Consider the following 17,040-nt stretch of genomic DNA (forward strand, 5'->3'; position numbering starts at 1 on the left):
GTAGAACGGGTAAATCTTTTAATATGAGAAAACAACCTCGTAGAAGAAGTAAATTTTTTACTATGTGAAAACAACCCCGTAATAAAGGGATATTTATGAATCTGATGAAATAACCCCGTAATTGTGGTATATTTGTGAGTATGAGAAAACAACCCCTTAAATGGGTTAATTTTATAATATGAGAAAACAACCCCATAAAAGGGATATATTTGTTTATATAAGAAAATAACCCGTAAAACTTGTATATTTATGAATTTGAGAAAACAACACCATGATATTGCTAATAATTTAATTTAAGAAAACGACCCTGTAAAATTGGTATATTTATCCATATAAGAAAATAACCCCGTAAAACGTGTACATTTATGAATCTGAGAAAACAACTCCGTAAAAGTAGTGTAATTGCGAGTCTAAGAAAATAGCCTCGTAAAATGGGTAAATTTTTTAATATGAGAAAACACCCTCGTAGAAGAGGTAAATTTTTTACTATGTGAAAATAACCTCGTAATACAAGGATATTTATGAATCTGAGGAAATAACCCCGTAATTGTGGTATATTTGTAAGTATGAGAAAACAACCCCTTAAATGGGTTAATATTATAATATGAGAAAACAACCCCGTAGAAGGGGTATATTTGTCGATATAAATAACCCTGTAAAACTTGTATATTTATGAATTTGAGAAAACGACCCCGTAAAATTGGTATATTTATCAATATAAGAAAATAACCCCGTAAAACATGTATAATTATGAATTTGAGAAATCAACCTCGCAAAAATAGTGTAATTCTGAGTCTGAGAAAGAAGCCTCATAGAAGGAGATACTTCTTTAATATGAGAAAACAACCTCGTAGAAGGGATAAATTTTTTAATATGATAGATCAACCCCGTAATATGGGTATATTTATCAATCAGATAAAATAACCCCCTAATTTTGGTATATTTGTGAATATGAGAAAACAACCCCTTACATGGATTAATTGTATAATATGAGAAAACAACCCCGTAAAAGTGATATATTTCTCAATATAAGAAAATCACCCAGTAAAACGTGTATATTTATGAATTTAAAAAAACAACCCCATAACAATGCTAATAATTTAATATGAGAAAATGACCCCTTAAAAGTGTTATACCTATCAATTTAAGAAAATAACCCCATAAAACGTGTATATTTATGAATTTAAGAAAACAACCCCGTAAAAGTAGTGTATATTTATGGCACCAGTTTCGTAGCGATCGGACTTCGATTGCAAATCGACGGCCGATATTGTTCGCAAATCTCTCCGGATGATCGGGGGTCGGATCAAAAAATCGGAAGCGGGGATTGTCATCATCGCGTCGTTTCGAGTCCGATGGTGTGTTCAGATTGTCGATCGGACTCCGACGGCTGAAGGCGAGTCGACCGAGCGATTTTGGAATTCTCCGGTTTATTATATGCTTGTTGATTTGTGTTGAGTATTAGATAATATTAATATGTTAAAATAATTGTTTGTCGGACTGCCTGCTATAGTCGGAATTTGTGCTGTGTGGGGAAGTCGGGAAAAATAGTGAAGTCTTGGGGACCCGACTCCCATTGTATTAAATTGTTGAATATTTGAAGTGTTTTTCTGGCAGGTCCTCGACCCGTTTTACGGGAGGCAAACGTTTGTATTTTAAGGGAGGTTCTGCCGAATTTTCAGTAGAATTTACTCGAGTTAAGATTCTTAGACAGTCAGTCCTAGGAATCTAGACCTAGGATTAAATTATCAATTGTTTCAGCGTTTTGATAAATTATTTTCCGTGATTGGATAATCTGTTAGTTCGGCTCGCTCCATCCGAGGCATCAGAGCAGAGTTAAGGGTCGCCAAAGCTGTGAGTTAAAGTCATATATCGGTTATGCACGTGTCATGCATAAATTTTTAATTTGCTATAGTGATTATTTTATTGCAAGTTTAATTATTCATTTAATTATTATTCATATGTATTATGCTTTTTAATTACTATTCATGTATGTTCTTCCTTTATCATTGATTTTATCATTGCATGATGACTCGGGATGGGACGGCAGTAGAACATAAGAGTTTGATGAGTGCTCCGGTATAAACCCGAGAGTGATGGAAAAGGGTAAATAGGTAAATTTAAAAAGAAAAGATTAGGACTTGCCCTGGTCGAGCATTGCTCTCTGGGCGCCGGCTTATTTGGAAACCTAAGTGACCAGACTGGAGGTAAGGTCCCTGGTCGAGCTTCGCTCTCTGGGCGCCAGTCTTATTGGAATAAGAGAGCCGAAAGGCTAAGGCTGATAGTGAACATTAAGTGACCGGATTGGAGATAAGGACCCTGGTCGAGCTTCGCTCTCTAGGCGCCAGTTCTGTTGGAATGAGATTAGTCGAGATGTTAGAGTTGAGGTTAGTCGAGATGTTAGTGTTGAGATTGATCGTGATGTTAGTGTTGGGATTATGGTTCTAGTGAAGTACTCCGTCCTGTTGTGTGTGAAAATTATTTTATTCAAGCATGACATGACACGTTTATTTTTGCATGACTTAGTATTTATTTCAAATTAAATAAATGTATTATTGAAGTGTTTGCAACTGTTTTTTAGATATATGATTTTAACTCACTCTCGAGACTGACAGTCTCAATTTTACTATTTTTCAGATCCGTGATTGTTAGTCTTTCTGCGGCTCTTATCTAGTAATCCGACTCCTTCATTATCGAGTGATGTATTTGATTTAGTATGTTAATTTGTAAAATCTTAGATTTCTCCGCAGTAGAAATAGTAGATATATATATCAGTTGTAATTTTCTGTAGTTCCGGGTCTCACCTAATTCTTCTAGCAGACCGAACTAATTGTGAAAAATTTAATGGTTACGATAAATTATGGAATCAATAATATTAAATGAGACGAGATTTATTTAAGTCAGTGAGTGTCAGGCTTACTACGGGTTTCGGTGGCCTTATGCCTACCCATTCCGTAGTGCTGGTCACGGGCCCACAGATCGGGTCGTGACAATCCTAATTCCAACACTAAACATCTCGAGTCACTCTCACTCTAACAGAACTGGCACCCAGAGAGCGAGGCTTCACCAAGGTCCTTAAATCCAGTTCAGACACTTAATTATCACTAACACTCTTAGCCTTTTAGCTCTCTTACTCCAATAAGACTAGCGCCCAGAGAGCGAAGCTCGACCGGGGTCCTTAACTCTAGTCTGGTCATTTAGGTCTCCAAATAAGCCGGCGCCTAGAGAACAATGCTCGACCAGGGCAAGTCCTAAACTTACCTTTTTAAATTTACCATTTTACCCATTTTCTATCAGTCTCGGATTTATACCGGTGCACTTATCAAAATAGTATGTTCTACTGCCGTCCCATCCCGAGTCATCAGGCAATAATAAATGCAGTGATGAAGAACATGATATATATGAATAGTAATCAAAGAGCATGATATATATGAATAGTAATTAAACGAATAATTTAAACTTGCAATCAATTAATTACAATAGCCATTTAAAATTTGTGCATGACACGTGCATAACAGATATATGACTTTAACTCACAGCTTTGACGACCTCCTAGCTCTGCTCTGATGCCTCGGGTGGAGCGAGCCGAACTGACGGATTTATCTAATCACGAAAAATAATTTATCAATAATGTTGAAACAGTTGACAATTAACCTAGGTATAGATTCCTAGGACTGACTGCCTAAAAATCTCGACTCGGGTAAATTCTACTCAAAATTCGGTAGAACCTCCCCTACAATACATACATTTACCCCCTGTAAAACGGGTCCTCCCCTACAATACAGACATTTACCCCCTGCAAAACGGGTCCAGGACCTGCCAGAAAATACTTTAAATATTCAACAATTTATTTTAACGGGAGTTGGGTCCCCAAGACTTCACTATCTTTCCTGACTCCACCGCACATCACAATAGATGACGTAAGGCAAGCAGTCCGACAAATAATTTTTTTAACTCACAATATCTCTAATTCTCAACACAATTCAATAACACATAAATTACCAAAGAATTCTAAAATCAACGGCCAGAGAAAAATTACCGAGACGCTTGATCGCCCGTTCGACTAGCATCCAGCCGCCGGACTCCGATCGACGATCCGAATGCACCATCGGACTCGAAACGACATGCTGATGACGATTCCCGCTTTCAATCTTCCTATCCGACCTCCGATCATCCAGAGAGATTTACAGATGATCTCAACTGTTGATTTTCAAACGGAGTCCGATCGCCACGAAACTGGTGCCATTGGAAAGCTTGAGCTGAGGAGAGTCTGGATATGCCCTCCGATCATCCATCCATCGCCGAAGCTTGCTAGAAAAGCCAGAAAATGCCGGCTGCCCCTACTTTCCTCACTTCACTGGATCTTCTAATTCCAGTTACTAATTGCATCGCCGCTGCCGCCAAATGGAAGCTCACTCTCCGACAAGTCAATCGCCATCCTTGGTGCCGGTGGACAAGCTGTGAACGGCTCTGACAACCGCTTCTTTTTCTCGCTCTTTCCACCGCTCCTTGCCGTCTGCAGCTGCTGCAGCCACTGCCGCTGCACTCACCGACGCAGTAGCACCTTCGACCGGCACCACCTCGCACGGGCGGGGCCTCCTTCGCCGTCCGCCATGGATGGCCAAAAGTCCCCTCTCTCCTCCTCTTATTCCTTTTCTTCTTCTTTTTCTTCTTTTCTTTCTTTTCTTTTCTTCTCTATATCGATAGTTTTTTCCCCGAACTTTTCTTCCTTACCATTTAGTCCCCCAACTTTTTTAATTACAACAATTTTGCCCTGTAAAATTTTTAATTAACCCTTAAACTTTTCTTTAGCTTTTCAATTAAGCTCCTAAAAATTTAATTTGGGCCAAATTAGAATTATTAAAAATATAAAATTACATATCCACCCTTACTTTTAAATGTAAAATTATCAAAAAACCCTTGCCGACATATTTAATTACAAAAATACGAAACATATAAATTTTCATTAAAACCCCATAATAATAAAATTATACATTTGATCCTTATTCCAAAATAAATTTTCAATTAAAATTTAACATCATAGCTAATTAAAATGTCCTTTTCCCCAATAATTCTTTTATAAAATATCCTTTACAAATTCTTCCATAACTCTCAATTATAGAATTTAATTTATATATATTCATTTGGGGGAAAAATTTGAATAACCAAAAAAAATAAAATTTATTTCTCAAAGAATTTATTTAATTAATTTCTTAAAAATCAAACTAATTGGATACAAAAATAACTTCTTTATTTGTCTAGCATTAAAATTTTCATTTAAATCATTACAATTTAAACCAAATAAAAATAAAGTAAAATTAATTTAAATAAAAAGTCATTTATTAACTAGTATTAATATTATCATTATTAAAAGAAAATTTCAGGTATTACATGTATATTTATCAGTATAAGAAAATAACTCCGTAAAACATGTATATTTATGAACTGAGCAAACAACCCCGTAAAAGTAGTGGAATTGCGAGTCTAAGAAAATAGCCTCGTAGAACGGGTAAATTTTTTAATATGAGAAAACAGCCTTGTGGAAGTGGTAAATATTTTAATATGTGAAAACAACCCCGTAATACGGGATATTTATGACTCTGAGGAAAAAACTCCGTAATTGTGGTATATTTGTGAGTATGAGAAACCAACCCCTTAAATAGCTTAATCTTATAATATGAGAAAATAACCCCGTAAAAAGGGTATGTTTGTCGATATAAGAGAATAACCCCATAAAATATATATATTTATGAATTTGAGAAAACAACCCAATGTTAGTGCTAATAATTTAATATGAGAAAATGACCTCGTAAAACGTGTATATTTATGAATTTGAGAAAATAACCCTGTAAAATATGTTTATTTATAAATCTAAGAAAATAACCCCGTAAAAGTAGTGTAATTGCGAGTCAGAGAAGATGGCATCGTAGAAGGGGTAAATTTTTTAATATGAAAAAACGATCCCATAATACTGGGATATTTATCAATCGGAGAAAATAACCCCGTAATTTTGTTATATTTGTGAGAGTGAGAAAACAACCACTTAGATGGGTTAATTTTATAATATGAGAAAACAACCCCGTAAAAGTGGTATATTTATCAGTATAAGAAAATAACCCCGTAAAACATGTGTATTTATGAATCTGAGAAAACAACCCTATAAAAATAGTGATATTGCGAGTCTAAGAAAACAACATCGCAGGATGGGTAAATTTCTTAAATATGAGAAAACAGCCTCGTAGACGAGGTAAATTTTTTAATATGTGAAAACAACACCATAATACGGGGATATTTATGAATATAAGGAAGTAACACCGTAATTGTGGTATATCTGTGAGTATGAGAAAACAACCCCTTAAATAGGTTAATTTTATAATATGAGAAAACAACCCCATAAATGGAGTATATTTGTAGATATAAGAAAATATCCCTGTAAGACGTGTATATTTATGAATTTGAGAAAACAACCCCATAATAGTGCTAAAAATTTAATATGAGAAAACGACCCATAATACGGGGATATTTATGAATCTGAGAAAATAACCCTGTAAAAGTAGTGTAATTGTGAGTTTGAGAAAATAGCCCTGTAGAACGGGTAAGTTTTTTAATATGAGAGAACAACTGTAATACCCAGAATGTTTTCCTTAATAATGATTATATTAATAATAAATAATAAATGAGTTTTTATTTAAATTAGTTTTATTTTATTTTTATTTGGTTTAATTTGAAATGATTTAATGGAAATTTTAATATTAGATAATTAAATGAGTTATTTTCTATACCCAATTAGTTGGATATTTAAGAAATTAATCAAGTAAGTTATTTGAGGAATAAATTATATTTTTAGTTATTCAAATTTTTCCCAAATGTATATATATATATATATATATATATATATATATATATATATATATGAGAATTATGAAAGAATTTGTAAAGGGTGTTTTTATCAAAGAAATTTGGAACTTTAATTAGCTAGTGGTATTTAATTTTAAGTTGGAAAATATTTAGCAAATTGGCTATTTAATTTAATTGTGTGTTAGGACTAAATTGGAAATTTATTTTGAAATAAGGATTAAAAGTATAATTTTATTATTATGGGGTCTTAATGGAAATTTGTAAGTTTGGTATTTTTTGTAAATAAATATGTCGGTCAGGGGTATATATGTAATTATGTATTTTAAATAATTCTAATTTAGCCCAAATTAATTAGTTAAAGGCTTAATTGAAAGGCTAAAAAGAAGTTTGGGGGTTATTTAGAAATTCTGTAGGATGAAATTGTAAGTAATAAGGAAAAGTTAAGGGGCCTAATGTTGATATAGAGAAGAAAGAAAAGAAAGGAGATCTGGGAGAGAGAACGCGTGAAGAAGAAGAAGAAGGCGGTGCAGGCGTCGGTGGCGATCAGCCGAGGGCGCGAGCTACCGGGCGAGCGCAGCTGCAAAGGGCGCGCAAGGACGCAAGCCTTCCGGCGTCGCTTCGCTGCTTCAAGCTTTTGGCCGATCTCGGCGATCGGCCTCTGATGAGGGCTCTTTTCGTACCGCACACGCCTAGGGTGGTCGGAGTTGCAAGATCCGGCAAAATGAAATTTATGGTGGCAGACACATTTTTTGGCTTTTCCGGCAAGCTTCGGGGAGAATGGACCATCGGAGGACGTATCCCGACTCTCCTCAGCTTAAGCTTCGCAATGGCACCGGTTTTGTGGCAATCGGACTCCATTTGCGAATCGACGGCTGAGATCATTCGCAAACCTCTCAGGATGATCGGGGGTCGGATCGGAAAATCGGAAGCGGGGATTGTCATCAGCGCGTCGTCTCGAGTCTGATGGTGAGTTCGGATGGTCGATCGGACTCCGGCGGTTGGAGGCGAGTCGATCAAGCGATCGAGCATTTCGGTAATTTTCTCTTGCCCGTTAATTTTTGGAAATTCTTTGATTTAATTCGTGCTTATTGTTTTGTGTTGAGTATTTGATATTTGTGAGTCAAAAATAATTGTTTGTCGGACTGCCCGCCATAGTTGTGTTTTTATGCTGTGTGGTGGAGTCGGGAAAAATAGTGACATTTGGGGACCCGACTCCCGTTGTTTGGATTGTTAGATTTTCTGAAGTGTTTTTCTGGCAGGTCCTGGACCCATTTTACGGGGGGTAAATGTCCGTGTTGTAGGGGAGGTTCTGCCTAATTTTTTGTAGAATTTACCCGAATCGGGATTCTTAGACAGTCAGTCCTAGGAGTCTAGACCTAGGATTAATGATCGATTGTTTCAGTATTTTGATAAATTATTTTTCGTGATTAGATGATCTGTCTGTTCGGCTCGCTCCAACCGAGGCACCGGAGCAGAGATAGGAGGCCGCCCAAATTCTGTGAGTTAAAGTCACTTAATCGTTGCACTATTGCTAAGTCTGAATTTAATATGCTATTTTAGAAATTTATGCATAATATGATGATTAGTATCGCAATATAAATAATTGCACGTTGCTTTACCCTAAATTTTTAATCTTTATTTCAATATGTGTTGAATGATTTCATTAGATAATGATATTTATTAAATGTGATGATTGCGATTTGGGAATGTGACTTTCGTAGAACATGCCACCTGATGGGTTACATCAGGACCGCGTGCGCACCGGTAATGATCATGGACAGGTAATAAGATTATTATGAGTTTTCCCCTCGTCGAGCATGGCTCTCTAGGCTGATTTGAGTAAACTGCCGGAGGTAAGGTCCCTGGTCGAGCATTACTCTCTAGGCGCCAATCTTATTGGAATAAGAGAGCTGAAAGGCTTGGGCAGATAGTGAATATTAAGTGACCGGACTGGAGTTAAGGACCCTGGTCGAGCATTGCTCTCTGGGCGCCAGTCTTATTGGATTAAGAGAACCAAAAGGCTACTAGAATTTGGGGTTAGGGTTCTACTGAGCCACTCGTCTCGTAAAAGTAAAAATTTATTTTATTTATTTATTTATTTATTAATTATGGTATGATTATAGTATGATTGGTATTTATTTGTATGATTGATATACTGATTCGAATAATCTACATTTTCTGTGAAGAATGCAATAGTCCCCAGATTATTTGATTTTAACTCACTCTCGAGACTGACATTCTCCATTTACTGTTTTTCAGATTCGTGACTATTAGTCTTCCCGCGACTCTTACTTAGTAACCCGACTTCTTCATCATCGGGTGGTGTATTTGATTTGGTATGTTAATTTATAAAATCTTAGATTCTTCGCAGTAGTAATAGTAGATGTATTAGTTGTAAATTTTATGAGTTTCGGGTCTCGCCTAATTTTTTTCTGGCAGACCGAATTAATTGTAAATTTAATGGTTACGAAATTGTGGAATCAATAGTATTAATTGAGATGAGATTTGTTTAAGTCAGTGAGTGTCAGGCTTACTACGGGATTGGGTGGCCTTACGCTTACCCATTCCCTAGTGCCGCTCACGGGCCCACAGATGGGGTCGTGACAAAGTTGGTATCAGAGCTTAGGTTTAGATTTCCTTCGGCCTAGGCTAAGATTTTTGGTACTGCGGAGCTAGGGTCAAGTATGTCTAGTTGTTTTCATTGACTCTAGTATCTCAGCCTTCCCTGTTAGAGAGTCAGTCTTTCCTCTCTCGTAAGCTTGTCTTTGATTTTGTGCTGAGAATGAGCTTTGTAGCGATGGGAAGATCTGAACCATGGTAGACTCGTGCCGCTTTCTTCTAGTGATTGGGGCAGTCAGGCCCTTGGATGCTTCGATTGTTGTTTCGATGGTGGGCACCGCAGTCAGATTTAGAGCAGAGCATGGTTGTAAGAAGCTTAAGAAAGGTGGTAGGAGTGTTTTCGGACGCTTGGAATCCAAAGAAACTTAAGCGAACATTAATTATTTTTCTAAGTAGAACAAGTGTTTTTTAAAATACAATATTGCGCCCAGTCCCGAAAGAATTCATTATGGCATTTCACTATTAGGCATGCATAAATTCATTTTAGGTCATGCATCATACATCATGCATTGCAACCTTTAGTGATAGGGGCATCATCACCCTGGTGCGCGATATTGTAAAATTTTATATAAAGAAAAATGGCTAGAGATTTTATGATTTTACAAAAGTATTTTTCCAAGATAATAAAGCTTTTATTAGTGATGATTATGAGGTAAATAAATAAGTAAATCTTTCAAGTAAATTATATTAGTTTGAGAATTCTCCGGATGACGAGCTGAGTTGCTGTGAGAGTAAGTCTGTGGTGTTGTAGGCCCGACGTTGGGTTATAAAGGAGGCTTCTGGATTTCAGTCAAAGAGGAATCTTATGTCAGGATGGCATGGTTTGTGTCGGTTAATGAGATCAGATGGATGTTATTTCGAGAATGATGTGATGTGAATGTTAAGGATTTTTTATGTGCGTGAAAGGGCGACGCCATTAGGAAGGGAGTTGGTGAGTGGATTTTTGGCAGGATTAGAGTTGGCACTTCTTGTGTGGAAACCCTTGGTTTTGTCGGCAGGTTGGTGAGGTGGCATGTCAGTTGGACTTGCCTCCAAGTAATGTTCTCTAATCGATCCTTTGCTCATGTTGGACCCTCAGTGTGTGGAAGTAAGTGAAGTTTTGGTTTCCAAGGAGCAGTAAGTCAGGATCGCGGATTCTCAGGTTCGCCAGTTTTGTTTAAGGGTTTTGTCAATGGATCTTGTGGTTGAGTTTATTTTCTTCCGAGGAAAGTTTCCGAGAAGTCAAGGTTGAGATGAGAGGTTCCTAATTAGTTTCAGTCTTGAGTGAAGCCCCTTTTTCTTTTAAAATTCGAGGACGAATTTTTTTTTAATGGGGGGAAGATTGTAATACCCGTAATTTTTCCCTTAATAATGATTATATTAATAATAATTAATAAATGAGTTTTTATTTAAATTAGTTTTATTTTATTTTTATTTGGTTTAATTTGAAATAATTTAATGAAAATTTTAATATTAGACAATTAAATGAGTTATTTTTCTATACCCAATTAGTTGGATATTTAAGAAATTAATCAAGTAAGTTATTTGAGGAATAAATTATATTTTTAGTTATTCAAATTTTTCCCAAATGTATATATATATATAGGAGAATTATGAAAGAATTTGTAAACGGTGTTTTTATAAAAGAATTTTGGAAAAATTGGTATTTTAATTAGCTAGTGGTATTTAATTTTAAGTTGGAAAATATTTAGCAAATTGGCTATTTAATTTAATTGTGTGTTAGGATTAAATTGAAAATTTATTTTGAAATAAGGATTAAAAGTATAATTTTATTATTATGGGGTCTTAATGAAAATTTGTAAGTTTGGTATTTTTTGTAAATAAATATGTCGATCAGGGGTGTATATGTAATTATGTATTTTCAATAATTCTAATTTGGCCCAGATTAATTAGTTAAGGGCTGAATTGAAAGGCTAAAAAGAAGTTTGGGGGTTAATTAGAAATTATGTAGGATGAAATTGTAAGTAATTAAGAAAGTTCAGGGACCAAATTGTAATAAGGAAACGTTCAGGGGCCTAATGTTGATATGGAGAAGAAAGAAAAGAAAGGAGATCTAGGAGAGAGAATGCGTGAAGAAGAAGAAGGAGGTGGGCGCCGGTATGCAGCGGCCGAGCGGCGTCTTGCTTGTTGTGTGTGACCGGCGAGCGCAAGCGCGTGGCGAGCGCCGCAAGGAGGAGCATCTCCGGCTCCCGCCTGTTTTAACCCCTTTTGGTCGATCTCGGTGGCGATTGGCTCCTCTCAGTGAGGGCTCTCTTTTAGCTTGGCCGGAGTTGCAAGATCCGGCAAAGTGAAATTTATGGTGGCAGCCGCATTTTCTAGCTTTTTCGGCGAGCTCCGGCGGAGAATGGACGATCGGAGGACGTATCCCGACTCTCCTCAGCTCAAGCTTCGCAATGGCACCGGTTTCGTGGCGATCGGACTCCATTTGCGAATCGACGGCCGAGATTGTTTGCAAACCTCTCGGCATAATCGAAGGTCAGATCGGAAAATCAGAAGCAGGGATTGTCATCAGCGCGTCGTTTCGAGTCCAATGGTGAGTTCGGATTGTCGATCGGACTCCGACGGCTGGAGGCGAGTCGACTGAGCGATCGAGCGTTTCGGTAATTTTCTCTGGCCCGTTAATTTTTTGAAATTCTTTGATTTAATTCGTACTTATTGTTTTGTGTTGAGTATTTGATATTTATGAGTCAAAAATAATTGTTTGTCGGACTTCCTGCCATAGTCGTGTTTTTGTACTGTGTGGCGGAGTCAGGAAAAATAGTGACGTTTGGGGACCCGACTCCCGTTGTTTGGATTGTTAGATTTTTTGAAGTGTTTTTCTGGCAGGTCCTGGACCCGTTTTATGGGGGGTAAATGTCTATGTTGTATGGGAGGTTCTGCTTAATTTTCTGTAGAATTTACCCTAATCGGGATTCTTAGACAGTCAGTCCTAGGAGTCTAGACCTAGGATTAATGATCCATTGTTTTAGCATTTTGATAAATTGTTTTCTGTGATTAGATGATCTGTCTGTTCGGCTCGCTCCAACCGTGGCACCGGAGCAGAGCTAGGAGGCCGCCCAAATTCTGTGAGTTAAAGTCACTTAATCGTTGCACTATTGCTAAGTCTGAATTTAATATGCTATTTTAGAAATTTATGCGTAATATGATGATTAGTATCGCAATATAAATAATTGCACGTTGCTTTACCCTAAATTTTTAATCTTTATTTCAATATGTGTTGAATGATTTCATTAGACAATGATATTTATTAAATGTGATGATTGCGATTTGGGAATGTGACTTCGTAGAACATGCCACCTGATGGGTTACATCAGGACCGCATGCGCACCGGTAATGATCATGGACAGGTAATAAGATTATTATGAGTTTTGCCCTCGTCGAGCATGGCTCTCTGGGCTGATTTGAGTAAATTGCCGGAGGTAAGGTCCCTGGTCGAGCATTGCTATCTGGGCGCCGGCTTATTTGGATACTTAAGTGACCAGACTGGAGGTAAGGTCCCTGGTCGAGCATTGCTATCTGGGCGCCGGCTTATTTGGATACTTAAGTGACCAGACTGGAGGTAAGGTCCCTCGTCGAGCATTGCTCTCTGGGCGCCAATCTTATTGGAATAAGAGAGCTAAAAGGCTTGGGCAGATAGTGAATATTAAGTGACCGGACTGGAGTTAAGGACCCTGGTCGAGCTTCGCTCTCTGGGCACTAGTCCTATTGGAATGAGATGCCAGAGTAAAGGTTCCTGGTCTAGCATTGCTCTCTGGGCGCCAGCTTATTTGGATACTTAAGTGACCAGACTGGAGGTAAGGTCCCTGGTCGAGCATTGCTCTCTCGGCGCCAGTCTTATTGGATTAAGAGAGCCAAAAGGCTACTAGAATTTGGGGTTAGGGTTCTACTGAGCCACTCGTCCCGTAAAAGTCAAATTATATTTTTATTTATTTATTTATTTATTAATTATGGTATGATTATAGTATGATTGGTATTTATGTGTATGATTGATATACTGATTCGAATAATCTATATTTTCTGTGAAGAATGCAATAGTCCCCAGATTATTTGATTTTAATTCACTCTCGAGACTGACAGTCTCCATTTACTGTTTTTCAGATTCGTGACTATTAGTCTTCCCGCGACTCTTACTTAGTAACCCGACTTTTTCATCATCGGGTGGTGTATTTGATTTGGTATGTTAATTTATAAAATCTTAGATTCTCCGCAGTAGTAATAGTAGATGTATCAGTTGTAAATTTTATGGGTTTCGGGTCTCGCCTAATTTTTTTCTAGCAGACCGAATTAATTGTAAATTTAATGGTTACGAAATTGTGGAATCAATAGTATTAATTGAAATGAGATTTGTTTAAGTCAGTGAATGTCAAGCATACTACGGGATTCGGTGGCCTTACGCCTACCCATTCCCTAGTGCCGGTCACGAGCCCATAGATGGGGTCATGACAACAACCCCGTAATATAGGGATATTTTTCAATCGGTGAAAACAATCTCGTAAAAGTAGTGTAATTGCGAGTCTGAGAAAACAGCCTCATAGAAACGGGTAAATGTTTTAATATGGAAAACAACCCCGTAATACAGTGACATTTATCAATCGAAGAAAATAACCCCATAATATTGGTATATTTGTGAGTATGAGAAAACAACCCGATAAAAGTAGTGTAATTGCGAGTCTGAGAAAATAGCCTCGCAGAAGGGGTAAGTTTTTTAATATGAGAGAACAACTTCGTAATACGGGGATATTTATCAATCTATGAAAATCACCCCGTAAAAGTAGTGTAATTGCGAGTCTGAGGAAATAACCTCGTAGAATGGGTAAATGTTTTAATATGAGAAAACAACCCCGTAATTTTGGTATTTTTGTGAGCATGAGAAAAGAATCCATTAAATAGGTTAATTTTATAATATGAGAAAACAATCCTGTAAAATGGGTATATTTGTCGATATAAGAAAATAACTCCGTAAAACGTGTATATTTATGAATTTGAGAAAACAATCCCATAATAATGCAAATAATATAGTATGAGTAGATCAATATATGAAAATAACCCCGTAAAACGTGTATATTTATGAATCTGAGAAAACAATCTCGTAAAACTAGTGTAATTGCGAGTCGAAGAAAACAACCTCGTAGAACGGGTAAATTTCTTAATATGATAAACCAGCCTCGTGGAAGGGCTAAATTTTTTAATATGTGAAAACAACCCCGTAATACGGGATATTTATGAATCTGAGAAAAAACCCCATAAAAGTATTGTAATTGCGAGTTTGAGAAAACAGCCTCGTAAAACGGATAAATTTTTTAATATGAGAATACAAGCCCGTAATACGGGGACATTTATCAAACGGATTAAGAATTAACAAAGCTTAATAGAGGCGGATTAAAGCTTAATGCTAATTTAAGGATCAATCATTAGGAAGAGATTCCAAATTTAGGTTCTTGAGTTTAGGAATTCGGTTATCTCGAGAGAGAAACCGAATTCAGCTAAGAATTTGTCCATTTGTAGCATAATTGGACTCATCAATCTGTTATCTTTTGTTTGATTGCCAACTAGTTTAGGTTCCTTTTGGGTTTGCTTTCTTGTCTTGGTTGTTTCATTTATCCATTCATTCTTGCATCTCACTTAGAACTCAGCTTGTAGTTATTAGTAAATTTAGAAATTATTCGTCATTTATTTTAGGCTAATGTAATAGAGAATAAAGTAGTAACTTTAGGCTTTCACTTTCCCAAGGGATACGACCTTGATACTTGCCATTAGTGCTAGAATGCATCGATAGGTTCACTGCCTTAGATTGTAGCTGCACAATTAGCCTATCAAGTTTTTGGCGCCATTGCCAGGGAATGTTTGAAAACTAGAGTGAAATTTGCTATTTGTTACTTTAGCCATTTTTATTTTTTATACATTTTTATTTAGTTTAAGTTTATGATTCAAGTAGTGAATGAAAAGGGGGTTCAATGCTAAATTCAAACTCTTTGTATGACGCGTTGGAGAATGGGATCAGGAACCAAAAGAATGCTAAATATTAGGATACCCGTGCAGCCTTAGAAGCTCGAGTGGAATCATTTTGCAGGGCGACCGATCAACTCTCCACTCCTATCCTTTCATCTCAAGTTTTTTGTGAAATTTGTTGTGGTTTACATTTAAGTAATGATTGTCCATTGTGTAGTGATTTTGCTCATTGTTCTTATAACTGTGAACAGGTGAATTATATGGGAAGCTAGCTAAATAACTCGTATGAAAGCACCTACAATCAAGAATGGAGCACTCATTTACCCTTTGGATGGAGCTTAGATGGCCAAGAACCACCAGGATTTCAGCAACTACATCAGCAGCCTAGTCTTGCACCTTCAACTCAAGATGAAGAGTTAGTTTCAGAGGAGCTGATGATGAGGTTCTTTACAAGTCTTGAGAATAGATTCCAACAAGTAGAGAGCATAGTTGAAAGTCAACAAGCCTCGATTGAGAACATAGTAGGCTTGATCTTCAAGTTACTAGCTGCAGAACAATTAGGAACTCCATCAAACACTATTGAACCCGAGGAACATATGAGCGCCGTCACTTTGCGTTCATGTGAGAAATTTTCTGGTTTATCTACTATGTTTGACGATGATGCTTATATGCAGAACGACTCCTTAAACATGGAGATAGAACCAGAAAAGGAAGAGGCAAACATGATTCATCTGAAAGACTACCAACAGGAACGTACAGTTGATGATGCTGAGTTGCAGTTACAAGAGTTTTTGGTGGATTTTCCATAACTCCCTTCAATGATGGAAAATGAGCATGAGTTATCCAATGAAGAAGTCTTGGAGTAGCTCGAGTTTCTTCTAGCAAGTGAACCAAGCCAAGGACTGGAGGAAACCATTGACATTCCTGAAGAAATTGCCCAACCATTGATCCTTCCAATTGGTAAAACTTCAGCTTTCAAATTGGAAGAGCCCCTAGAGCATCATGACTACGTGCAACTATATGAGGAGCCAGTTTTACTCATCATATTGGCAGCATGCTTGACAGTTGAGAGGAGGAAATTGACAATTATCCCTCTAAGCGTATACTTAAAGCCATTTGCTTGGAAGAAGGATGGAGGGTCATCGATCACACCCGTTTGCTTTTCACCATGAGTCCAGCTAAGAAGACTCATCACATAAAAAAGAAGCGCTTTTGGGAGGCACCCCAAATTTTATTTTTCATTTTAATATTCTAACCTTTCGTTTTGAAACATTTTATTAGTCTTAGTTTTCATATTTTATTTAATCCTTATTTTTAGTTTTGATTATTTCTTTATTTTATTATTTTCAGCTTCTACCAAGGACGCACTGAATTTCCACTACACCAGCCTCGGCGGATGATCAGGGCAGTCCCCTAGATCCTTTTATTTTCTGCATTTATTTACTTTACATGTCATGCACTTGGATTGTATTGCCTTTGTTTCTCTTAGGTGAACATCCCATGCATAGTATCCATATCGTTTTACACTGAAGACAGTGTGTTATTCAAGTGTGGGTAAACCTTATGATCTTTCTCTCTCCTATGGTTTTTAGATATATCTAAAATTGCTATCAC

The sequence above is a fragment of the Ricinus communis genome, chromosome 2 (assembly GCF_019578655.1).
Source record: "Ricinus communis isolate WT05 ecotype wild-type chromosome 2, ASM1957865v1, whole genome shotgun sequence".
NCBI lineage: Eukaryota > Viridiplantae > Streptophyta > Magnoliopsida > Malpighiales > Euphorbiaceae > Ricinus > Ricinus communis.